Source organism: Nerophis ophidion, unplaced genomic scaffold (assembly GCF_033978795.1).
Source record: "Nerophis ophidion isolate RoL-2023_Sa unplaced genomic scaffold, RoL_Noph_v1.0 HiC_scaffold_130, whole genome shotgun sequence".
Taxonomy (NCBI): domain Eukaryota; kingdom Metazoa; phylum Chordata; class Actinopteri; order Syngnathiformes; family Syngnathidae; genus Nerophis; species Nerophis ophidion.
Genome location: NW_026907052.1, coordinates 202,329 through 227,176, shown reverse-complemented (window position 1 = coordinate 227,176; position 24,848 = coordinate 202,329). Strand labels below are relative to the sequence as shown.

Below are 24,848 nucleotides of genomic sequence, written 5' to 3'. Positions count from 1 at the left end.
CTTTCTTGTTCTCTTCGAGTTCCATGGCACGACACCTTTCCAGTTCACCCCACACCCGAGCCGAGTCACTGACGGCATCCAGATCTTGTTGGTTGAATTGCACAGGCAGGAGAGAGCAGACTAACAAATGACACATCATCTGCACTCCTCCACACTAACATGCTGTGGAACATCCTCATAGCCTCATTTGTTCACGGATACCTTGCAACGTTCCGTTTCTCAGATCTTGGGCGATTTAGGCAGGACGAAAACGCCACACTTCTTTGGAGCCGGGCAGAAGAGATTTGTTTAGTTGTGTGAGGCATTTTCCCTGCGGCTTTAGCAGAGGGCCAACCTGTTGCGGTGATGGCTGTCAGTCAGGGCTTGTCCAGGATGGAGGAAATTTGCCTTGATTTTAATCTCTTCGTTGCAGGTTCTCGGTCAAACAGAGCGAGACGAGGGTCAGTTTCTTGTTTGAACTTTTACTCTGACGTCAGATAATACGGAGGATCAATGCCTAACAGCAGATAGAGATTGTAGGTTCTAATTGATTTCAAACACCCAGTTAGAGCCTCGCAGGCAGTGTTTAGGCCAGGATTGATTTCGGCAAGATGACTCAACGTGATTGCAACATGACATGAGGCACTTTTGGCTGTTTTGATTCATAAGGCGAGTTCAGTTGCTCGGATAGTGGCAGAATAGGTTCCCCGGCTGGTATTGTACAGTTTTTTAGGATGCTGTTTCCAAATCCAACCTTAGCTTTAACTTTCTCAATATGATATTTGAAGGTGACCAACATAGACTTTCTGTGGTTGTATTCAAGCTGTTTTCCGTACCATCTGACTTTAGGCTAACCATTGGTGTATGTGTATATGTGTAATTAAACTGTTGTCAGTGTTTGCTCATCGGTGGTTAGACGTGTTGTAGTAAATAAGACCATACAGGGCTTCGCCTAAGGACTTTTCTAATTCTACCAAGGTTGATTTTTCTAATGCTATGTCGAGGTCGTCAGCTCCTGCATACCTAACCTTTTATTTGACGCATTGACTCTGACAAACGATTTTCCCTTTTTGAAGACTTCCTTTTGCGTCCTAATTTAGAAGGGTGGAACAAACATTAGTAAAATACTGTGTTTGATTTCTATAGGGCTGTGCAGCAACGCCGAGTCCACACATCACAAAAATCGGAGAATGATACTTTGGTCACTTCTCAAATTTCAACAAGAATGTAATTGAAGAAAATTAGAGGTACCTGAACCATCTCCCCGTCAGGGAATTGAACCCTGGTCTCCCGCGTGACAGGCAGAGATACTGTCCACTATACTAACAAGGACTGCATAACATGGTGTTTTCCAGGGGACAAGCAAACATCAGAGATAATTTAAGGGGACACCTTCTGTCAAAAAATTATTTATGGGGGGTCATAAATCAATGATTTATGAGGGGTCAAGTTCAAAGGTCAAGTTCAAGGGTCAAAGGTCAAGTGGCTGTGGCTTACCCCGGACGAGGGTGGAGTTAAGACCTGAGGTGGGAGTGGGTTAACCAGGAAGAGGGCAGAGTTTTAACCAGGAAGAGGGTGGAGTTTTAACCAGGAAGAGGGTGGAGTTAAGACCTGAAGTGGGAGTGGTTTAACCAGGAAGAGGGTGGAGTTTAACCAGGAAGAGGGTGGAGTTAAGACCTGAAGAGGGGGTTATTTAACCAGGAAGGGGGTGGAGTTTTAACCAGGAAGAGGGTGGGTTTAAGACCTGAAGAGGGAGTGATTTAACCAGGAAAAGGGTGGAGTTTAACCAGGAAGAGGGTGGGTTTAAGACCCGAAGGGGGTGGGTTTAAGAGCTGAAGAGGGAGTGATTTAACCAGGAAGAGGGTGGGTTTAAGACCTGGAGAGGGATTGTTTAAGAGGGAACAAAGGAGGGTTCAGGTTGAGGTCAGGTTTTAAGGAAGCTTGAGAATGTCATCTGATCAGCATCTGACCAGCCATTTGACAGTATAAATGTTTACGATCGTTTGAAACAACTTCCAGACCTCACGAAAACATATTTAAACGATTGGGAAGAACTAATTAGGTTAAGGTTAACCATATGTTTGACCCTGCTTCGATGTATTGATGTCTGGGAATGTTACGTGGGAAGATGTGGACACGCACACACGCACGCACAAACGCACACACACGCACACACACACACACACACACCATTACCTCTGCTTTACCACGTTATTAGACAATGGTTTAACTCCTTTTAAGCATTTAAACGTTAAAAGCATTGCACGTGTACGACGTTGTAATACTTTTTTTTTTTTTTACCAGTCGATGACGACGAAGTGAAAGACGAAGCACTTTGTTTAAACGATCTTACAAAGTTGGAAGAAGATTATCAAGGTGTGTTTAAACCTACGAATTATTTAATATTATGTGTATTCATTATTTTGTTTCATAGAGGAATTGCCGTAAGATCCTAACGTGATCGTTTTAACACAATCGCAGTCTGGTGAGTCAAATGATTCTCATTTTACAAGAAAAAAAGCATGCGGTATACAATACATATATACATATATTTACTTACAGATTTTCCATTTTTATCTCCGGCTCGCTGGTCCCCGTTAACGCTGGCGGGTCCGTCAACGGGCGTCGAAGAGAGTCGGCCATTCCAGGCAGAGGAGAAGGCTTGATTGCGCCAAAGAACCCAGACATCGAAACCTTGGTCCGGGACAATATCATCGAAAACAACGGCGAATGTCCGACATGCCCCCGCCGTAAGTTTTTCTTGCTTTCTGTAAGCTTTTTAAGATTCTCCGCGGTTTTAAAGAACTCCTCTCACTCCTCTGTCTTCCGCTCAAATGAATTTCGCGCCTAAGGGGAATGGGCGGGGACTGATTCCGGAGGTGGGCGGTTGTTTCCGGCAAGCAACCTTCTGGTGTGCATTAGCGTCACCTACTGAAATGGAGTGTGGAACAAGATGGATCCCTACTCTATATTCTTTTATTTAACCCAATGTTTTTTAAATACGTGTATAATGCTTTGTATCCTATGTGTTGTGAATTCCATCCTACTATATCTTCCAAGGAACCCAAAGACATGTTACCACACCTCCCGCTTTATTTATTCTATAGATTGCCTGAACTATTTCATAAACTAAATCTTGTCTTGTTTCTGATGCTATGTTTTTTTATGCTCATCAATGCACTGCTGGAGTCCGATCACACAACTACTTTCCTTGCTTTGTTTTCCTCTATCCAGTTAACTGCCATATAAATTGCTACCAATTCCCCCGTAAAAACAGATAGTTTATCACTGATTATTTTATTTAATACTATGTTTCCTTGTGTGATAACTGCTGCAGCTCTTACCTTTAATTTTTTTTATAGTTTTTGATGCATCCGTATATATCAAATCTCAATCTATTAGTTTGTCCGTGGAAATTCCTGTATTTGTTGCCTCTTGTTTTTTTTATTTCTTGAACTATTCACACTTCTGTTCTTTTCTACACTTTCTTGATTTCTCACTTTAAGTGCCTCTGCGTATGTAATATTTATTTCAACTTTGATTTGTTGTACTTTTGCTGCCTGTTTCATGATGTATGGCTTTTGATTATTTCTTTTTTCAATCTACAATTCCAATAAATAACACGTATTTCCAGATTACTGATAACTTTTAAAAAAAAAATGTAATTCCTGAATAAGATAATTGTATCGAATCCAATGGATTGTCTGGTCCTAAAACCTCTTTGTAATGTTTGTTTGATTCCCCCAAAATACGACACAGTCTAATTTGAAAAACATATGTGCCTCGTCGGCTGTAGTAAAAAAAAAAAAAACCCATGCCTCCTCGGTCTAACCTCTCCCAGCCCCTTTTCTGCCGTGTCAAAGATGGATCAAAGACCACCCTTGCCCCTAACCCCCACTTCTTCTTCACTACCAAGAGAACAGTAATTAATCCGAGCTGAGTTTTTTAAAATATTCCAACATGACTTTTTACTTTCATTTTGTATCAAAGCTGAGTTGTGCTCTCTGGTTTATTTTGCAAATGAACATGATCATGTACAAGACTCACCTACCCACAATGCACTGCAGCCCAACGCTCCTGGTCGGATGTTTGTATCGGGGTTCATGGAGAGATGCGGTAAAGAGTGGTAGCCAAGACACACGGTCACACACGGTCACACACGGTCACACTCGGCAATTATTTTGACCTGGGGAGCAGATTTAGAGGAAAAAATGTGTCTGGGGGGCCGGGATATCTGATTTTCAGGTACAAAAAACTTCACAATGACACAAAATAAACACAACAGTTAAACCTCACACTAAAAACAAGACATTTACTTGTACGTTCAAAAGACAGAATAGAACAAGACAAGACATGCAATGCCATCTACAAAATGTTATGTAAATGTTAGTCATTACGCATGTGGCTATGGTTTTAATGTATTTGTTACAGACATGTTTACGTCAAGTAACATCACATGGTTCCATTTGCACCTTTCAACAAATCTGAAAAGGAATATTAAGAAGTAAAACTTATATTTAATCCTACCTCTTCTCCGAGCACACGGTGACTGTACATACGGGTCGAAAAATGTTGACCTAATTCAGCATTTCTCAAAGTGTGGGGAATAGAGACATGACAGGTGGGGCGCGAGGAACGGGAGGAAATTTCACTTAAATTTTTTTTTTTTTTTTTTTTTTACCATGCTTTCATTTTCTATACACACTGTAAATCACTTTGTGATTCTGTTTGTGAAATCCGCCGTATAAATAAATGTAAATTACTTATTTTTCCTGTAGGCTTTAAATTTCTCGGTAGGAGCGAAAGTTTGACAGATATAGCAACAGTAACTTTTGCAGGCGGGGCTAAGAGGAACAAACATTCGCGCGGATGGGTAGCAGGCTAATGTGCGGACCACAATCACACAAAATGGATAAATTTGCAACTCGCACCTCAAAGGTCTGCAGAGAAACAAAAATATGACGGGTCTAATCAACCAAAAAGTCAACCTAAAAGAAAATATGGCGAAGGGTGTCTTTCTCTTGGATTCACGGCAGCGGTGGTGGGGGCAGAGGAGAGACCCCTGTGTGTTCTGTGTCTAAAACCGCTAGCAGCAGACAGCATGAGACCCAACAAATTAAAGAGACACCTCGAGACCACACATGATGTTCAATAAATTTGAAAATGTTGAGCTTGGCATTAGCGTTTTGTTGGGGCGATGGGGGTAGGTGGGCCTTGAAAACTAACTCCTTAGTCTAAAGTGGGGATGACAGAAAAAAAAAGTTTGAGAAGCCCTGACCTAATTGTACGGATCTCACTTTAAATGGCAAACTGATCATTTAAATGTTTTCACTTTGAATATGAAACGAGGAGTAAAATGTACAATGTACAATATTATCAATTATTTCACAATGACATGTTTTAAGGATATTGTACAGTATGATTAAATCTAAAAATGAATGTGATTTTTTTTCAGGATAATTTTATTTTTAGCCAGTAAACAACTGTTATGTATCTTTTGTATCGGGTTTTCCCCTTTAAATAACAAAATTGTAGAATTTTACAATATTCATTATTATTAAATATTAAATGTGCCAATTAGTTATACGGCATACATCATCCCCCTTTACCCATTTGTTAAAAAGACGAAAGTTGATGCGAACGCCTACGTGCTGTCAGAAAACTTAAAGAAGAAGAATGCCTTTGTGCAATTACTGCTATCCTGGCACAAGTTATAAAACAAACAAAGTTACCAAATTTTTTTCTGAGGAGACAAAAAAAAAGAAAAAGGGAGGGACAATCAAGGATCAACAATGGCACGACTTTCACTAGCTTGTGTGAGGTCAAAGACGTGAGATTTTAGACCAATGCTAGTAAGTGACTTTCAATGCTCAAATCAGAATAATAATGCTAATTTTAGCTACTGGAAATTTGTGTGGTAGCAATAAATACCCACCAGCGCGATACATCGCAGTTCCACACTGACCAACCATGCAACAAACTCAAAAGAACTGTACAAGGAAAAAACAATGCAGTGACTTCAAACTGCAAATATAAGGTTTGAGTAAAATATGTAGGTTGGTGTGAATGTTGTCTGTCTATCTATGTTGACCCTGCAATGAGGTGGCGACTTGTCCAGGGTGTACACCTCCTTCCGCCCGATTGTAGCTGAGATAGGCGCCAGCGCCCCCCACATCCCCAAAAGGGAATAAGCGGTAGAAAATGGATGTAGGTTCCTACTGTGGAAAGTTCAGTAATACAGAATCATTGTGGCATTATCGTGTCAGTTTGACGCTATATGCGCTAGTCCTCATGGTAAATGTGGTTTTCCTTTTGGGAAAACGCCATCGCTTTGGTTCACTGGTGCGGCCAATATAAACCAAAACTGAAAGTTCTTAAGTGGGGCTTTAAGTAGAGTTTATAAATCTTGTATCTGTGCCACATATAGCCTTATTTCAGTGTCAACAGTCTCCAGCTTACTTGCTACACATGTTTTGGCTCTGCCCACCCTTGTGCAGTTATTGGACCGACATTTTTAATACTTTGTCTGTTGGTGTAATTAACCACTAGGCCTTCTTTGCTTTTATTTGTTGTTGTATCTTTATGTTAGCAATTGGGACTTTTTGAATGAAATTGTCTGTGGCTCCATGTTAACGAAGTTGCCTGTACTATTTGACTGATGCATTTTATTGATTGATTTATTATTTTTCTTTCTTTTTCGTTTTGTGTGTCTTGTTTTTTGGGGGGAAAGGAACATTTAATATTGATTGTAAATACGTTTGTACTTTAAGAAGTTGTATTTGCCTTAAAACTCCACAAACATTTTTCGACCCGTATGTACAGTCACTGTGTGCTCGGAGAAGAGGTAGGATTAAATATAAGTTTTACTTCTTAATATTCCTTTTCAGATTTGTTGAAAGGTGCAAATGGAACCATGTGATGTTACTTGACGTAAACATGTCTGTAACAAATACATCAAAACCATAGCCACATGCGTAATGACTAACATTTACATAACATTTTGTAGATGGCATTGCATGTCTTGTCTTGTTCTATTCTGTCTTTTGAACGTACAAGTAAATGTCTTGCTTTTAGTGTGAGGTTTAACTGTTGTGTTTATTTTGTGTCATTGTGAAGTTTTTTGTACCTGAAAATCTGATATCCCGGCCCCATTTTTTCCTTTATATCTGTTCCCCAGGTCAAAATAATTGCCGAGTGTGACCGTGTGTGACCGTGTGTCTTGGCTACCACTCTTTACCGCATCTCTCCATGAACCCCGATACAAACATCCGACCAGGAGCGTTGGGCTGCAGTGCATTGTGGGTAGGCGAGTCTTGTACATGATCATGTTCATTTGCAAAATAAACCAGAGAGCACAACTCAGCTTTGATACAAAATGAAAGTAAAAAGTCATGTTGGAATATTTTAAAAAACTCAGCTCGGATTAATTACTGTTCTCTTGGTAGTGGAGAAGAAGTGGGGGTTAGGGGCAAAGGTGGTCTCTGATCCATCTTTGACACGGCAGAAAAGGGGCTGGGAGAGGTTAGACCGAGGAGGCATGGGTTGTTGTTTTTTTTACTACAGCCGACGAGGCACATATGTTTTTCAAATTAGACTGTGTCGTATTTTTGAGGAATCAAACAAACATTACAAAGAGGTTTTAGGACCAGACAATCCATTGGATTCGATACAATTATCTTATTCAGGAATTACATTTTATTTTGAAAAAGTTATAAGTAATCTGGAAATACGTGTTATTTATTGGAATTGTAGATTGAAAAAAGAAATAATCAAAAGCCATACATCATGAAACAGGCAACAGAAGTACAACAAATCAAAGTTGAAAGAAATATTACATACGCAGAGGCATTTATAGTGAGAAATCAAGAAAGTGTAGAAAAGAAAAGAAGTGTGAATAGTTCAAGAAAAAAAAAAACAAGAGGCAACAAATACAGGAATTTCCACGGACAAACTAGTTGTATTCCTGGCTTACGTAATAAACTGTACAGTACAGGCTAGAAATAAGACTGAGAAGATCAAAATAATTGTCAAAGCAGCAGCAAAGTTGTTGAAAGAACTATCTTGGGGCCGGGTGCAAGCTGTACTACAGAGAGTAGACGTGACGGAGTCATGTTACCACATTCCAACACCCTGTTAATTGTCCGGTGGAATGCCAGAAGTTTGATAGCAACCGAACATGAATTAAAAGGATATATTAAAAATATGAAAACTAATCCACATATAATTTGTATTCAAGAAACATGGCTGAAGCCAAAATTAAACTTTATAATAAAAGGATATATAACGATTCGTAAAGATAGGAATGATGGGTAAAGAGGATGATGTGCCACATTTATTAAAGAAGATGTAGTCACGGGTAAAGAAACAGCAGAACCTTTAGCAAAAACATTTGTTAAAGTGCACAGTAATGATAATTTGAGAAATGTAGAAAAACAAAAGAGAGAAGAAACGATGAGTTTAAATATTGGGGAAATGATGGAAGACAACGATAATAGCTTTACCAACACTATGGATATGACATTTTCTTTGAATGAAATGGTTCGAATTTTGAAATTAGGTTAAAAATACGTCACCGGGGAAAGACCTAGTGGGTTATCAAATGATCAAAAACTTAGGTAGCATCGTCAAAGAAGTGGTCTTGAAATGATATGACAGGTTATATGAAGAAGGAGAATGACCGGCAGAGGGGAAAATTAGCGGTAATAATTCCAATATGCAAGTCAGGGTAAGACCCGGAAGAGGCAGGAAATTATAGGCCGATAGCATTGACCTCAAATTTGGGGAAAGTAATGAAAAAAAAAAGATTAATGAAAGACTAGTATATTATTTAGAGTTAAAATAAATAATCAAAAAACTAACAAAGTGGTAAATAATGTTCAAGACTGGGGAACGGCTTGGGGTTTAAGATTCTCTGTTGGAAAGACAAAAGTCATACATTTTACAAAGAGAAAAGTACAAAACAAGCTCCAAATAAAAACTCTACGGTGAAAATATAGAAGAGGTACAAGTATTTAAATATTTAGGAATATGGTTTGATAAAAATATGAACTAGTCAACCCACATCAGCAAAATAGATTTGATTAGATTAGATCAGATAGTACTTTATTTATTCGTTCAGGAGTGTCCCTTCAGGAAAATTAAAAATAGGGGGAAAAGTAAAAAGGTGTTAAATATAATGAGGGCTTTGAGGGGTAATGATTGGGGGGCTGATAGGTTGACGTTGAAAACAATATATGTATATATATCACTTTAATTCCATCTGTTATTGATTACGGATGCATTATTTACCAATCTGCTTCAAAAACATGACTTGGGAAAATAGACTGGATCCAGTCACAGGCTTTAAGGTTATGTTGTGGAGCTACTACATCAACCCTAGTGGCAGTATTACAAGTAAAAATGAACGAAAAACCTTTGTACAAGAGGAGAGATCAACTTTCAGCAGTTTATCGGGCAACTTTAAAAGGATCCAAGCAAGGATATCCCACTTGTCCAGTGCTACCAAACTGCCAAGAAAAAGAGAAAAAAAATAATAGTTTTGGGTGGATTATAGGAGACATATGTAATAAAGTTAAAATTGACAATATTAAAGTTAGTCCTACAGTACCAATTCCTGCAATACCACCGTGGATGTTTGATAACCCAAAAGAAAACACGCAATAACTAAAGAATAGAAATTTAAATAGTTACCAGATAGAAAAATAGATTGAGATATGATATATATACGGATGCATCAAAAACTATAAAAAGTAAGGTAGAAGCTGCAGCAGTTATCCCACAAGGAAACATAGTATTAAATAAAATAATCAGTGATAAACTATCTGTTTTTACGGGGGAATTGGTAGCAATTTATAAGGCAGTTAACTGGATAGAGGAAAACAAAGCAAGGAAAGTAGTTGTGTGCTCGGACTCCAGCAGTGCATTGATGAGCATAAAAAAAAAACATAGCATCAGAAACAAGACAAGATTTAGTTTATGAAATAGTTCAGGCAATCTACAGAATAAATAAAGCGGGAGGTGTGGTAACATTTCTTTGGGTTCCTTGGAAGATATAGTAGGATGGAATTCACAACACATAGGATATAAAGCATTATACACGTATTTAAAACACATTGGGTTAAATAAAAGAATATAGAGTAGGGATCCATCTTGGTCCACACTCCATTTCAGTAGGTGGCGCTAATGCACACCAGAAGGTTGCTTGCTGGAAACAACCGCCCACCTCCGGAATCAGTCCCCGCCCATTCCCCTTAGGCGCGAAATTCATTTGAGCGGAAGACAGAGGAGTGAGAGGAGTTCTTTAAGACCGCGGAGAATCTTAAAAAGCTTACAGAAAGCAAGAAAAACTTACGGCAGGGGGCATGTCGGACATTCGCCGTTGTTTTCGATCATATTGTCCCGGACCAAGGTTTCGATGTCTGGAGTCTTTGGCGGAATCAAGCCTTCTCCTCTGCCTGGAATGGCCGAGTCTCTTCGACGGCCGTTGACGGACCCGACAGCGTTAAGGGAGACCAGCGAGCCGGAGATGCAAACGGAAAATCTGTAAGTAAATATATGTATATATGTATTGTATACCGCATGTTTTTTTCTTGTAAAATGAGAATCATTTGACTCACCAGACTGCGATTGTGTTAAAACGATCGCGTTAGGATCTTAAGGCAATTCCTCTATGAAACAAAATAATGAATACACATAATATTAAATAATTCGAAGGGTTAAACACACCTTTATAATCATCTTCCAACTTTGTAGGATCGATCAAACAAAGTTCTTCGTCTTTCACTTCGTCGTCATCTGCTGGTAAAAAAAAGAAAAGTATTACAACGTCGTACACGTGCAATGCTTTTAACGTTTAAATGCTTAAATGGAGTTAAACCATTGTCTAATTACGTGGTAAAGCAAAGGTAATGGTGTGTGTGTGTGTGTGTGTGTATGTGTGTGTGCGTGTGTGTATGTGCGTGCGTTTGTGCGTGTCCACATCTTCCCACGTAACATTCCCAGCCATCAATACATCGAAGCAGGGTCAAACATATGGTTAACCTTAACCTAATTAGTTCCTCCCAATCGTTTAAATATGTTTTCGTGGGGTCTGGAAGTTGTTTCAAACGATCGTAAACATTTAAACTGTCAAATGGCTGGTCAGATGCTGATCAGATGACATTCTCAAGCTTCGGTGTGCGACGATCGTAAACATTTAAACTGTCAAATTGCTGGTCAGATGCTGATCAGATGACATTCTCAAGCTTCCTTAAAAACTGACCTCAACCTGAACCCTCCTTTGTTCCCTCTTAACACATCCCTCTCCAGGTCTTGAACCCACCCTCTTCCTGATTAAATCACTCCCTCTTCAGGTCTTAAACCGACCCTCTTCAGGTCTTAAACCCACCCTCTTCCTGGTTAAAACTCCACCCTCTTCCTGGTTAAAACTCCACCCTTTTCCTGGTTAAATCACTCCCTCTTCAGGTCTTAACTCCACCCTCTTCCTGGTTAAAACTCCACCCTCTTCTTGGTTAAACCAATTCCTTTTCAGGTCTTAACTCCATCCTCTTCCTGGTTAAAACTCCACCCTCTTCCTGGTTTAGCCACTCCCACTTCAGGTCTTATCTCCACCCTCTTCCTGGTTAAATCACTCCCTCTCTGGGTCTTAAACCCACCCTCTTCCTGGTTAAGTCACTCCCCCTTCAAGTCTTAAACCCCCCTCTTCCAGGTTAAAACTCCACCCTCTTCCTGGTTAAAACTACACCCTCTTCCTGGTTAAACCACTCCCACCTCAGGTCTTATCTCTACCCTCTTCCAGGGTCAGCCACACCCACTTGACTTTGACCCTTGAACTTGACCTTTGACCTTTGAACTTGACCCCTCATAAATCATTGATTTATGACCCCCCATAAATCATTTTTTGACAGAAGGTGTCCCCTTACATTTTCTAACATCCTTGGCTTTTGCCTGCCACACCGCAACCAAAGTGTTGCCATATCATATTTCTGCTATCTCATAATGCCAACAATTTGATCCTCGGAAAGCTGGGAATAAGGGTAGTGTGGCCGAGCGGTCTAAGGCGCTGGATTAAGGCTCCAGTCTCTCGGGAGGCATGGGTTCAAATCCTGCCACTGCCATATTTTGCAGGTAACGCATTTGTATCTTCCCTGACTGAGGCAATAAGACTCTTGGCCTCATTTGGAAAGCTTTGAAAAATAGGGCCCAAATGTTATCTTTGGAGTTTTCCATGCCAGGGATGCAATGAGAAAAAAACACAACCAGCACAGTTTTAAGGCCCGCCAGCAGCCTCTGGAAAAGCTCAAAGGTGGACGTGGTTGTGTGTTTATCAACATGTCGTTTGAAGATCACCGCCCCTACTTAAGACATTCAGTCCACTTTTATCTGTTTCTATATTCTGATGACACCGCAGTGATAGGACATATCACTGGCCGGCACAGAGCGACTTACAGGAGGGAGTTAGCCTGTCTGGTGACATTGTGTAGAAACAACAACCTTATCCTCAACACGGACTACACTAAGAAGACATGAGGAAAGAAAGTCTGTTCTTTATTGTTACTATTGTACAATTTTTACACATCCAAGTCCAAATTCATGCAGCAGTTTCCATAGTGTAGTGGTTATCACTTCACTGAGACACAGAAGTTACCCCGGTTCAAAAAATACAATTCACATTTCATGGTACATGAATGCAATGGGTGCTTCACACATTTGTCAAGAAACCATGCATGAGACAAGTGTCTGAAAAAAAAAGGATTAGTTCCCTGGTGGTCTAGTGGCTAGGATTAGGCGCTTTCACCGCCGCGGCCCGGGTTCGATTCCCGGTCAGGGAAAGCTAGCCATTCCGTTCTCATAGCAGGCAATTTCTATAAAACTTATGTGACTTCCATGTTTTATGCTCATCATATACAAAGCATTATCGTTGACATTTTCCATAAAGGCAATGTGGACATTGCACCAGTTTGGCCCTAAAAAGGTGCCTGAGATTCCCAGCTTTCCTCTTTCTTGTTCTCTTCGAGTTCCACGGCACGACACCTTTCCAGTTCACCCCACACCCGAGCTGAGTCACTGACGGCATCCAGATCTTGTTGGTTGAATTGCACAGGCAGGAGAGAGCAGACTAACAAATGACATCATCTGCACTCCTCCACACTAACATGCTGTAGAACATCCTCATAGCCTCGTTTTTTCATGGATACCTCGCAACGTTCCGTTTCTCAGATCTTGGGCGATTTAGGCAGGACCAAAACGCCACACTTCTTTGGAGCCGGGCAGAAGAGATTTGTTTAGTTGTGTGAGGCATTTTCCCTGCGGCTTTAGCAGAGGGCCAACCTGTTGCGGTGATGGCTGTCAGTCAGGGCTTTTCGAGGATGGAGAAATTGGCCTTGATTTTAATCTCTTCGTTGCTGGTTCTCGGTCAAACAGACTAAGACGAGGGTCAGTTTCTTGTTTGAACTTTTCCTCTGACGTCAGATAATACGGAGGATCAATGCCTAACAGCAGATAGAGATTGTAGGTTCTAATTGATTTCAAACACCCAGTTAGAGCCTCCTCGCAGGCAGTGTTTAGGCCAGGATTGATTTCGGCAAGATGACTCAACGTGATTGCAACCTGACATGAGGAACTTTTGGCTGTTTTGATTCATAAGGCGAGTTCAGTTGCTCGGATAGTGGCAGAATATGTTCCCCGGCTGGTATTGTACAGTTTTTTAGGATGCTGTTTCCAAATCCAACCTTAGCTTTAACTTTCTCAATATGGTATTTGAAGGTGACCAACATAGACTGTCTGTGGTTGTATTCAAGCTGTTTTCCGTACCATCTGACTTTAGGCTAACCATTGGTGTATGTGTATATGTGTAATTAAACTGTTGTCAGTGTTTGCTCATCGGTGGTTAGATGTGTTGTAGTAAATAAGACCATATAGGGCTTCGCCTAAGGACTTTTTTAATTCTACCAAGGTTGATTTTTCTAATGCTATTTTTTTTTTCCAAGATGGCGCTGCTTTTTTCCAAGATGGCGCTGCTGTAGTGGCTGCTGTAGGCAGGAGCTCTGTGCTCTTGTGTCATCCTTTTGTGTTTCCCTCTTGTTTTCATGTCTTATTATATTTTTTTGCCTTTTGGTCCGGGACCCTTTGGGACTGTGTGACAAGGGGTGGCACTTTCGTGACCTCTGTGGTGCTTTTTTCATGGACTTCTGGATCTGCCTCCCGGGAGCCTTTTGGCTATGGAGACCAGCTGCTGGGTGTCTGCTACACCAGAGTATGTTTGGATGTACTGGAGGAGATGCGGATGAAGAGACAGGAGCTGCGGAGCTAGCACTGAGCACTGGGACGGAGAGGTTTCGCGGTGTCTTGACTGGGTGAGCAGGTGTCGGACACCTCGGTCACCTTGGACGTATCCTCGCTCATCCATTCGGACTGGACACTGGCCGAGAGTGGAGTCGGCTGTCTTGGTTGCTTTGTTGGGTCTGCTTCTGTCTCTGACCATGCTTCCTCCTCCCCAGCAGACGATGGCGTGGAACAACGCAGATGCCACCACAGTGGATATGTTTATTTTACTTTTTATTCATAGCTGTATGTAGATGTGTCTGGTTGTATCTGCTGCTTTAATGTCTTTAATGTCCTCTGTGTTCTTTGATGTTTGATGTTTCCCTCTTACACACATGGAAGAGGGATGTGTACCATGGTTATGAGTTGTTTTTTTATTTTTTTAATTTATTTGTTTTTTTCCCTTGGCCTCAGTCTGCACCTCCTCTCCAGGGCCCAGGCAAAGACCGATTTTTTAAATTTTATTTTAATCTTCTATTTTTTTCTCCCCCCTCCCCCCCTTTGTTTACCTTTATTTCATCTTTTTTGTAAGGGGCGCTGGAAGCCGGCAGACCCGTCAGCGATCCTGTTCTGTCTCCCTGTAATGTTTGTCTAAACTTGAATGGGATTGTGCTGAAAATTTAAATTTTCCTGAAGGAACTCTCCTGGCGGAATAAATAAAGTACTATCTAATCTCTATCTAATGTCGAGGTCATCAGCTGCTGCATCCCTGACCTTTTACTTGACGCATTGACTCTGACAAACGATTTTCCCTTTTTGAAGACTTGCTTTTGCGTCCAAATTTAGAAGGGTGGAACAAACATTAGTAAAATACTGTGTTTGATTTCTATAGGGCTGTTCAGCAACACCGAGTCCACACATCACAACATTCGGAGAAGGATACTTTGGTCACTTCTCAAATTTCAACAAGATGGTAGTTGAAGAAAACTAAAGGTACCTGAACCATCTCCCCGTCAGGGAATCGAACCCTGGTCTTCCGCGTGACAGGCGGAGATACTGTCCACTATACTAACGAGGACTGTATGACATGGTGTTTTCCAGGGGACAAGCAAACATCCTTGGCTTTTGCCTGCCACACCGCAACCAAAGTGTTGCCATGTCATATTTCTGCTATCTCATAATGCCGACAATTTGATCCTCGGGAAGCAGGGAATAAGGGTACTGTGGCCGAGCGGTCTAAGGCGCTGGATTAAGGCTCCAGTCTCTCGGGTGGCGTGGGTTCAAATCCCACCACTGCCAACTTTTGCTGGTAACGCATTTGTATCTTCACTGACTGAGGCAATAAGACTCTTGGCCTCATTTGGAAAGCTTTCAAAAATAGGGCCCAAACATTAGCTTTGGAGTTTTCCATGCCAGGTATGCAATGAGAAAAAAACACAACCAGCACAGTTTTAAGGCCCGCCAGCAGCCTCTGGAAAAGCTCAAAGGTGGACGTGGTTGTGTGTTTATCAACATGTTGTTTGAAGATCACCGCCCCTACTTAAGACATTCAGTCCACTTTTATCTGTTTCTGTATTCTGATGACACCGCAGTGATAGGATGTATCAGTGGCCGGCACAGAGCGACTTACAGGAGGGAGTTAGCCTGTCTGGTGACATTGTGTAGAAACAACAACCTTATCCTCAACACGGACTACACTAAGAAGACGTGAGGAAAGAAAGTCTGTTACTATTGTACAATTTTTACACATCCAAGTCCAAATTCATGCAGCAGTTTCCATAGTGTAGTGGTTATCACTTCACTGAGACACAGAAGTTACCCCGGTTCAAAAAATACAATTCACATTTCTGACATGGTACATGAATGCAACGGGTGCTTCACACATTTGTCAAGAAACCATGCATGAGACAAGTGTCTGAAAAAAAAAGGATTAGTTCCCTGGTGGTCTAGTGGCTAGGATTCGGCGCTTTCACCGCCGCGGCCCGGGTTCGATTCCCGGTCAGGGAAAGCTATCCATTCCGTTCTCATAGCAGGCAATTTCTATAAAACTTATGTGACTTCCATGTTTTATGCTCATGATATACAAAGCATTATGGTTGACATTTTCCATAAAGGCAATGTGGACATTGCTCCAATTTGGCCAAAAAAAGGTGCCTGAGATTCCCAGCTTTCCTCTTTCTTGTTCTCTTCGAGTTCCACGGCACGACACCTTTCCAGTTCACCCCACACCCGAGCCGAGTCATTGACGGCATCCAGATCTTGTTGGTTGAATTGCACAGGCAGGAGAGAGCAGACAAACAAATGACAGATCATCTGCACTCCTCCACACTAACATGCTGTAGAACATCCTCATGGCCTCGTTTGTTCATGGATACCTTGCAAAGTTCCGTTTCTCAGATCTTGGGCGATTTAGGCAGGACCAAAACGCCACACTCCTTTGGAGCCGGGCAGAAGAGATTTGTTTAGTTGTGGGAGGCATTTTCCCTGCAGCTTTAGCAGAGGGCCAACCTGTTGCGGTGATGGCTGTCAGTCGGGGCTTGTCCAGGATGGAGGAAATTTGCCTGGATTTTAATCTCTTCGTTGCAGGTTCTCGGTCAGAGCGAGACGAGGGTCAGTTTCTTGTTTGAACTTTTCCTCTGACGTCAGATAATACGGAGGATCAATGCCTAACAGCAGATAGAGATTGTAGGTTCTAATTGATTTCAAACACCCAGTAAGAGCCTCTCAGGCAGTGTTTAGGCCAGGATTGATTTCGGCAAGATGACTCAACGTGATTGCAACATGACATGAGGCACTTTTGGCTGTTTTGATTCATAAGGCGAGTTCAGTTGCACGGATAGTGGCAGAATATGTTCCCCGGCTGGTATTATACAGTTTTTTAGGATGCTGTTTCCAAATCCAACCTTAGCTTTAACTTTCTCAATATGATATTTGAAGGTGACCAACATAGACTGTCTGTGGTTGTATTCAAGCTGTTTTCCGTACCATCTGACTTTAGGCTAACCATTGGTGTATTTGTATATGTGTAATTAAACTGTTGTCAGTGTTTGCTCATCGGTGGTTAGATGTGTTGTAGTAAATAAGACCATATAGGGCTTCGCCTAAGGACTTTTCTAATTCTACCAAGGTTGATTTTTCTAATGCTATGTCGAGGTCGTCAGCTGCTGCATCCCTAACCTTTTATTTGACGCATTGACTCTGACAAACGATTTTCCCTTTTTGAAGACTTGCTTTTGCGTCCTAATTTAGAAGGGTGGAAAAAACATTAGTAAAATACTGTGTTTGATTTCTATAGGGCTGTGCAGCAACGCCGAGTCCACACATCACAACATTCGGAGAATGATACTTTGGTCACTTCTCAAATTTCAACAAGATGGTAATTGAAGAAAATTAGAGGTGCCTGAACCATCTCCCCGTCAGGGAATCAAACCCTGGTCTTCCGCGTGACAGGCGGAGATACTGTCCACTATACTAACGAGGACTGCGTAACATTGTGTTTTCCAGGGGACAAGCAAACATCCTTGGCTTTTGCCTGCCACACCGCAACCAAAGTGTTGCCATGTCATATTTCTGCTATCTCATAATGCCGCCAATTTGATCCACGGAAAGCTGGGAATAAGGGTAGTGTGGCCGAGCTGTCTAAGGCGCTGGATTAAGGCTCCAGTCTCTCTGGAGGCGTGGGTTGACACCTTCTGTCAAAAAAAGATTTATGGGGGGGTCATAAATCAATGATTTATGAGGGGTCATAAATCAACGATTTATGAGGGGTCAAGTTCAAAGGTCGAGGTCAAAGGTCAAGTTCAAGGGTCAAAGGTCAAGATCAATTGGGTGTGGCTTACCCCGGAAGAGGGTGGAATTTTAACGTGGGAGAGGGCAGAGTTAAGACCTGAAGTGGTAGTGGTTTAACCATGAAGAGGGTGGAGTTTTAACCAGGAAGAGGGTGTAGTTAAGACCTGAATAGGGAGTTATTTAACCAGGAAAATGGTGGAGTTTTAACCAGGAAGAGGTGGGTTTTAGACCCGAAGAGGGGGCGATTTAACCACGAAAAGGGTGGAGTTTTAGCCAGGAAGAGGGTGGAGTTTTAACCAGGAAGAGGGTGGGTTTAAGACCTGAAGAGGGTGGGTTTAAGACCTGAAGAGGGAGTGATTTAACCAGGAAGAGGGTGGGTTTAAGACCTGGAGAGGGATTGGTTAAGAGGGAACAAAGGAGGGTTCAGGTTGAGGTCAGGTTTTAAGGAAGCTTGAGAATGTCATCTGATCAGCATCTGACCAGCCATTTGACAGTTTAAATGTTTACGATCGTTTGAAACAACTTCCAGACCTCACGAAAACATATTTAAACGATTGGGAGGAACTAATTAGGTTAAGGTTAACCATATGTTTGACCCTGCTTCGATGTATTGATGGCTGGGAATGTTACGTGGGAAGATGTGGACACGCACACACGCACGCACACACGCACACACACACACACACACACACGCACACACACACACACACCATTACCTCTGCTTTACCAAGTTATTAGACAATGGTTTAACTCCTTTTAAGCATTTAAACGTTAAAAGCATTGCACGTGTACGACGTTGTAATACTTTTTTTATAAACCAGCCGATGACGTTGAAGTGAAAGACGAAGAAATTTGTTCAAACGATCTTACAAAGTCCGCGCGAATGTTTGTTCCTCTTAGCCCCGCCTGCAAAAGTTAATGTTGCTATGTCTGTCCAGCTTTCGCTCCTACCGAGAAATTTAAAGCCTACAGGAAAAATAAGTAATTTACATTTATTTACACGGCGGATTTCACAGACAGAATCACAAAGTGATTAACAGTGTGTATAGAAAATGAAAGCATGGTAAAAAAAAAAAAAAAAAAATTAAAGTGAAATTTCCTGCCGTTCCTCGCGCCCCACCTGTCATGTCTCTATTCCCCACACTTTGAGAAATGCTGAATTAGGTCAACATTTTTCGACCCGTATGTACAGTCACCATGTGCTCGGAGAAGAGGTAGGATTAAATATAAGTTTTACTTCTTAATATTCCTTTTCACATTTGTTGAAAGGTGCAAATGGAACCATGTGATGTTACTTGACGTAAACATGTCTGTAACAAATACATCAAAACCATAGCCACATGCGTAATGACTAACATTTACATAACATTTTGTAGATAGCATTGCATGTCTTGTCTTGTTCTATTCTGTCTTTTGAACGTACAAGTAAATGTCTTGTATTTAGTGTGAGGTGTAACTGTTGTGTTTATTTTGTGTCATTGTGAAGTTTTTTGTACCTGAAAATCAGATATCCCGGCCCCATTTTTTCCTCTAAATCTGTTCCCCAGGTCAAAATAATTGCCGAGTGTGACCGTGTGTGACCGTGTGTCTTGGCTACCACTCTTTACCGCATCTCTCCATGAACCCCGATACAAACATCCGACCAGGAGCGTTGGGCTGCAGTGCATTGTGGGTAAGCGAGTCTTGTACATGATCATGTTCATTTGCAAAATAAACCAGCGAGCACAACTCAGCTTTGATACAAAATGAAAGTAAAAAGTAATGTTGGAATATTTTAAAAAACTCAGCTCGGATTAATTACTGTTCTCTTGGTAGTGGAGAAGAAGTGGGGGTTAGGGGCAAAGGTGGTCTCTGATCCGTCTTTGATACGGCAGAAAAGGGGCTGGGAGAGGTTAGACCGAGGAGGCATGGGTTTGTTTTTTTTACTACAGCCGACGAGGCACATATGTTTTTCAAATTAGACTGTGTCGTATTTTTGAGGAATCAAACAAACATTACAAAGAGGTTTTAGGACCAGACAATCCATTGGATTCGATACAATTATCTTATTCAGGAATTACATTTTATTTTGAAAAAGTTATCAGTAATCTGGAAATACGTGTTATTTATTGGAATTGTAGATTGAAAAAAGAAATAATCAAAAGCCATACATCAAGAAACAGGCAACAGAAGTACAACAAATCAAAGTTGAAATAAATATTACATACGCAGAGGCATTTAAAGTGAGAAACCAAGAAAGTGTAGAAAAGAACAGAAGTATGAATAGTTCAAGAAATAAAAAAAAACAAGAGGCAACAAATACAGGAATTTCCACGGACAAACTAGTTGTATTCCTGGCTTACGTAATAAACTGTACAGAACAGGCTAGAAATAAGACTGAGAAGATCAAAATAATTGTCAAAGCAGCAGCAAAGTTGTTGAAAGAACTATTTTGGGACCGGGTGCAAGCTGTACTACAGAGACTAGACGTGACGGAGTCATGTTACCACATTCCAACAACCTTTTAATTGTCCGATGGAATGCCGGAAGTTTGATAGCAAACGAACATGAATTAAAAGGATATATTAAAAATATGAAAACTAAACCACATATCATTTGTATTCAAGAAACATGGCTGAAGCCAAAATTAAACTTTATAATAAAAGGATATATAACGATTCGTAAAGATAGGAATAGGTAAAGCAAGGAAAGTAGTTGTGTGCTCGGACTCCAGCAGTGCATTGATGAGCATAAAAAAAAAACATAGCATCAGAAACAAGACAAGATTTAGTTTATGAAATAGTTCAGGCAATCTACAGAATAAATAAAGCAGGAGGTGTGGTAACATTTCTTTGGGTTCCTTGGAAGATATAGTAGGATGGAATTCACAACACATAGGATATAAAGCATTATACACGTATTTAAAAAACATTGGGTTAAATAAAAGAATATAGAGTAGGGATCCATCTTGGTCCACACTCCATTTCAGTAGGTAGCGCTAATGCACACCAGAAGGTTGCTTGCTGGAAGCAACCGCCCACCTCCGGAATCAGTCCCCGCCCATTACCCTTAGCCCGCGAAATTCATTTGAGCGGAAGACAGAGGAGTGACAGGAGTTCTTTAAAACCGCGGAGAATCTTAAAAAGCTTACAGAAAGCAAGAAAAACTTACGGCGGGGGCATGTCGGACATTCGCCGTTGTTTTCGATGATATTGTCCCGTACCAAGGTTTCGATGTCTGGAGTCTTTGGCGGAATCAAGCCTTCTCCTCTGCCTGGAATGGCCGACTCTCTTCGACGGCCGTTGACGGACCCGCCAGCGTTAAGGGAGACCAGCGAGCCGGAGATGTAAACGGAAAATCTGTAAGTAAATATATGTATATATGTATTGTATACCGCATGTTTTTTTCTTGTAAAATGAGAATCATTTGACTCACCAGACTGCGATTGTGTTAAAACGATCGCGTTAGGATCTTAAGGCAATTCCTCTATGAAACAAAATAATGAATACACATAATATTAAATAATTCGAAGGTTTAAACACACCTCGATAATCATCTTCCAACTTTGTAAGATCGATCAAACAAAATTCTTCGTCTTTCACTTCGTCGTCATCGGCTGGTAAAAAAAAGAAAAGTATTACAACGTCGTACACGTGCAATGCTTTCAACGTTTAAATGCTTAAAAGGAGTTAAACAATTGTCTAATAACGTGGTAAAGCAGAGGTAATGGTGTGTGTGTGTGTGTGTGTGTGTGTGTGTTTATGCGTGCGTGTGTGTGTGTGCGTGTGTGCGTGCGTGTGTGCATGTCCACATCTTCCCACGGAACATTCCCAGCAACTTACATCGAAGCAGGGTCAAACATATGGTTAACCTTAATCTAATTAGTTCCTCCCAATCGTTTAAATATGTTTTCGTGAGGTCTGGAAGTTGTTTCAAACGATCGTAAACATTTAAACTGTCAAATGGCTGGTCAGATGCTGATCAGATGACATTCTCAAGCTTCGGTGTGCGACGATCGTAAACATTTAAACTGTCAAATGGCTGGTCAGATGCTGATCAGATGACATTCTCAAGCTTCCTTAAAAACTGACCTCAACCCTCCTTTGTTCCCTCTTAACCAATCCCTCTCCAGGTCTTAAACCCACCCTTTTCCTGGTTAAATCACTCCCTCCTCGGGTCTTAACCCGACCTCCTCAGGTCGTAAACCCACCCTCTTCCTGGTTAAAACTCCACCCTCTTTCTGGTTAAAACTCCACCCTTTTCCTGGTTAAATCACTCCCTCTTCAGGTCTCAACGCCACCCTCTTCCTGGTTAAAACTCCACCCTCTTCCTGGTTAAACCAATTCCTTTTCAGGTCTTATCTACATCCTCTTCCTGGTTAAAACTCCACCCTCTTCCTGGTTTAACCACTCCCACTTCAGGTCTTATCTCCGCCCTCTTCCTGGTTAAATCACTCCCTCTTCAGGTCTTAAACCCACCCTCTTCCTGGTTAAATCACTCCCAGGGAAAGCTATCCATTCTGTTCTCATAGCAGGCAATTTCTATAAAACTTATGTGACTTCCATGTTTTATGCTCATGATATACAAAGCATTATCGTTGACATTTTCCATAAGGGCAATGTGGACATTGCTCCAATTTGGCCAAAAAAAGGTTCCTGAGATTCCCAGCTTTCCTCTTTGTTGTTCTCTTCGAGTTCCACGGCACGACACCTTTCCAGTTCACCCCACACCCGAGCCGAGTCACTGACGGCATACAGATCTTGTTGGTTGAATTGCACAGGCAGGAGAGAGCAGACTAACAAATGACACATCATCTGCACTCCTCCACACTAACATGCTGTAGAACATCCTCATAGCCTCATTTGTTCACAGATACCTTGCAACGTTCCGTTTCTCAGATCTTGGACGATTTAGGCAGGACCGAAATGCCACACTTCTTTGGAGCCGGGCAGAAGAGATTTGTTTAGTTGTGTGAGGCATTTTCCCTGCGGCTTTAGCAGAGGGCCAACCTGTTGCGGTGATGGCTGTCAGTCAGGGCTTGTCCAGGATGGAGGAAATTTGCCTTGATTTTAATCTCTTCGTTGAGGGTTCTCGGTCAAACAGAGCGAGACGAGGGTCAGTTTCTTGTTTGAACTTTCCTCTGACGTCAGATAATACGGAGGATCAATGCCTAACAGCAGATAGAGATTGTAGGTTCTAATTGATTTCAAACACCCAGTTAGAGCCTCGCAGGCAGTGTTTAGGCCAGGATTGATTTCGGCAAGATGACTCAACGTGATTGCAACATGACATGAGGCACTTTTGGCTGTTTTGATTCATAAGGCGAGTTCAGTTGCTCGGATAGTGGCAGAATATGTTCCCCGGCTGGTATTGTACAGTTTTTTAGGATGCTGTTTCCAAATCCAACCTTAGCTTTAACTTTATCAATATGATATTTGAAGGTGACCAACATAGACTGTCTGTGGTTGTATTCAAGCTGTTTTCCGTACCATCTGACTTTAGGCTAACCATTGGTGTATGTGTATATGTGTAATTAAACTGTTGTCAGTGTTTGCTCATCGGTGGTTAGATGTGTTGTAGTAAATAAGACCATATAGGGCTTCGCCTAAGGACTTTTCTAATTCTACCAAGGTTGATTTTTCTAATGCTATGTCGAGGTCGTCAGCTGCTGCATCCCTAACCTTTTATTTGACGTATTGACTCTGACAAACGATTTTCCCTTTTTGAAGACTTGCTTTTGCGTCCTAATTTAGAAGGGTGGAACAAACATTAGTAAAATACTGTGTTTGATTTCTATAGGGCTGTGCAGCAACGCCGAGTCCACACATCACAACATTCGGAGAATGATACTTTGGTCACTTCTCAAATTTCAACAAGATTGTAATTGAAGAAAATTAGAGGTACCTGAACCATCTCACCGTCAGGGAATCAAACCCTGGTCTTCCGCGTGACAGGCAGAGATACTGTCCACTATACTAACGAGGACTGCGTGACATAGTGTTTTCCAGGGGACAAGCAAACATCCTTGGCTTTTGCCTGCCACACCGCAACCAAAGTGTTGCCATGTCATATGTCTGCTATCTCATAATGCCGACAATTTGATCCTCGGAAAGCTGGGAGTAAGGGTAGTGTGGCCGAGCGGTCTAAGGCGCTGGATTAAGGCTCCAGTCTCTCGGGAGGCGTGGGTTCAAATCCCACCACTGCCACCTTTTGCTGGTAACGCATTTGTATCTTCCCTGACTGAGGCAATAAGACTCTTGGCCTCATTTGGAAAGCTTTCAAAAATAGGGCCCAAACGTTAGTTTTGGAGTTTTCAATGCCAGGTATGCAATTAGAAAAAAACACAACCAACACAGTTTTAAGGCCCGCCAGCAGCCTCTGGAAAAGCTAAAAGGTGGACGTGGTTGTGTGTTTATCAACATGTCGTTTGAAGATCACCGCCCCTACTTAAGACATTCAGTCCACTTTTATCTGTTTCTATTTTCTGATGACACCGCAGTGATAGGATGTATCAGTGGCCGGCACAGAGCGACTTACAGGAGGGAGTTAGCCTGTCTGGTGACATTGTGTAGAAACAACGACCTTATCCTCAACACGGACTATACTAAGAAGACATGAGGAAAGAAAGTCTGTTCGTTATTGTTACTATTGTACAATTTTATACACATCCAAGTCCAAATTCATGCAGCAGTTTCCATAGTGTAGTGGTTATCACTTCACTGAGACACAGAAGTTACCCCGGTTCAAAAAATACAATTCAAATTTCTGACATGGTACATGAATGCAATGGGTGCTTCACACATTTGTCAAGAAACCTTGCAGGAGACAAGTGTCTGCAC

At 41.5% G+C, this 24,848-nt stretch overlaps 6 non-coding genes across 6 annotated transcripts; 5 read left to right on the top strand and 1 right to left on the bottom strand.

Moving 5' to 3' along the window:
* Positions 1 to 12,013: 12,013 nt before the first annotated feature.
* trnal-aag (transfer RNA leucine (anticodon AAG)) lies at positions 12,014 to 12,095 on the top strand. Its single transcript has one exon. It is a non-coding gene; the product is annotated as a tRNA-Leu (tRNA).
* A 642-nt stretch (positions 12,096 to 12,737) lies between these two features.
* Positions 12,738 to 12,809, top strand: trnae-uuc (transfer RNA glutamic acid (anticodon UUC)). Its single transcript has one exon. It is a non-coding gene; the product is annotated as a tRNA-Glu (tRNA).
* A 2,438-nt stretch (positions 12,810 to 15,247) lies between these two features.
* trnad-guc (transfer RNA aspartic acid (anticodon GUC)) lies at positions 15,248 to 15,319 on the bottom strand. Its single transcript has one exon. It is a non-coding gene; the product is annotated as a tRNA-Asp (tRNA).
* A 139-nt stretch (positions 15,320 to 15,458) lies between these two features.
* trnal-aag (transfer RNA leucine (anticodon AAG)) lies at positions 15,459 to 15,540 on the top strand. Its single transcript has one exon. It is a non-coding gene; the product is annotated as a tRNA-Leu (tRNA).
* A 636-nt stretch (positions 15,541 to 16,176) lies between these two features.
* trnae-uuc (transfer RNA glutamic acid (anticodon UUC)) lies at positions 16,177 to 16,248 on the top strand. The gene has a single exon. It is a non-coding gene; the product is annotated as a tRNA-Glu (tRNA).
* Positions 16,249 to 24,133: 7,885 nt separating this feature from the next.
* On the top strand, positions 24,134 to 24,215 carry trnal-aag (transfer RNA leucine (anticodon AAG)). Its single transcript has one exon. It is a non-coding gene; the product is annotated as a tRNA-Leu (tRNA).
* The last annotated feature ends 633 nt before the right edge of the window (positions 24,216 to 24,848 follow it).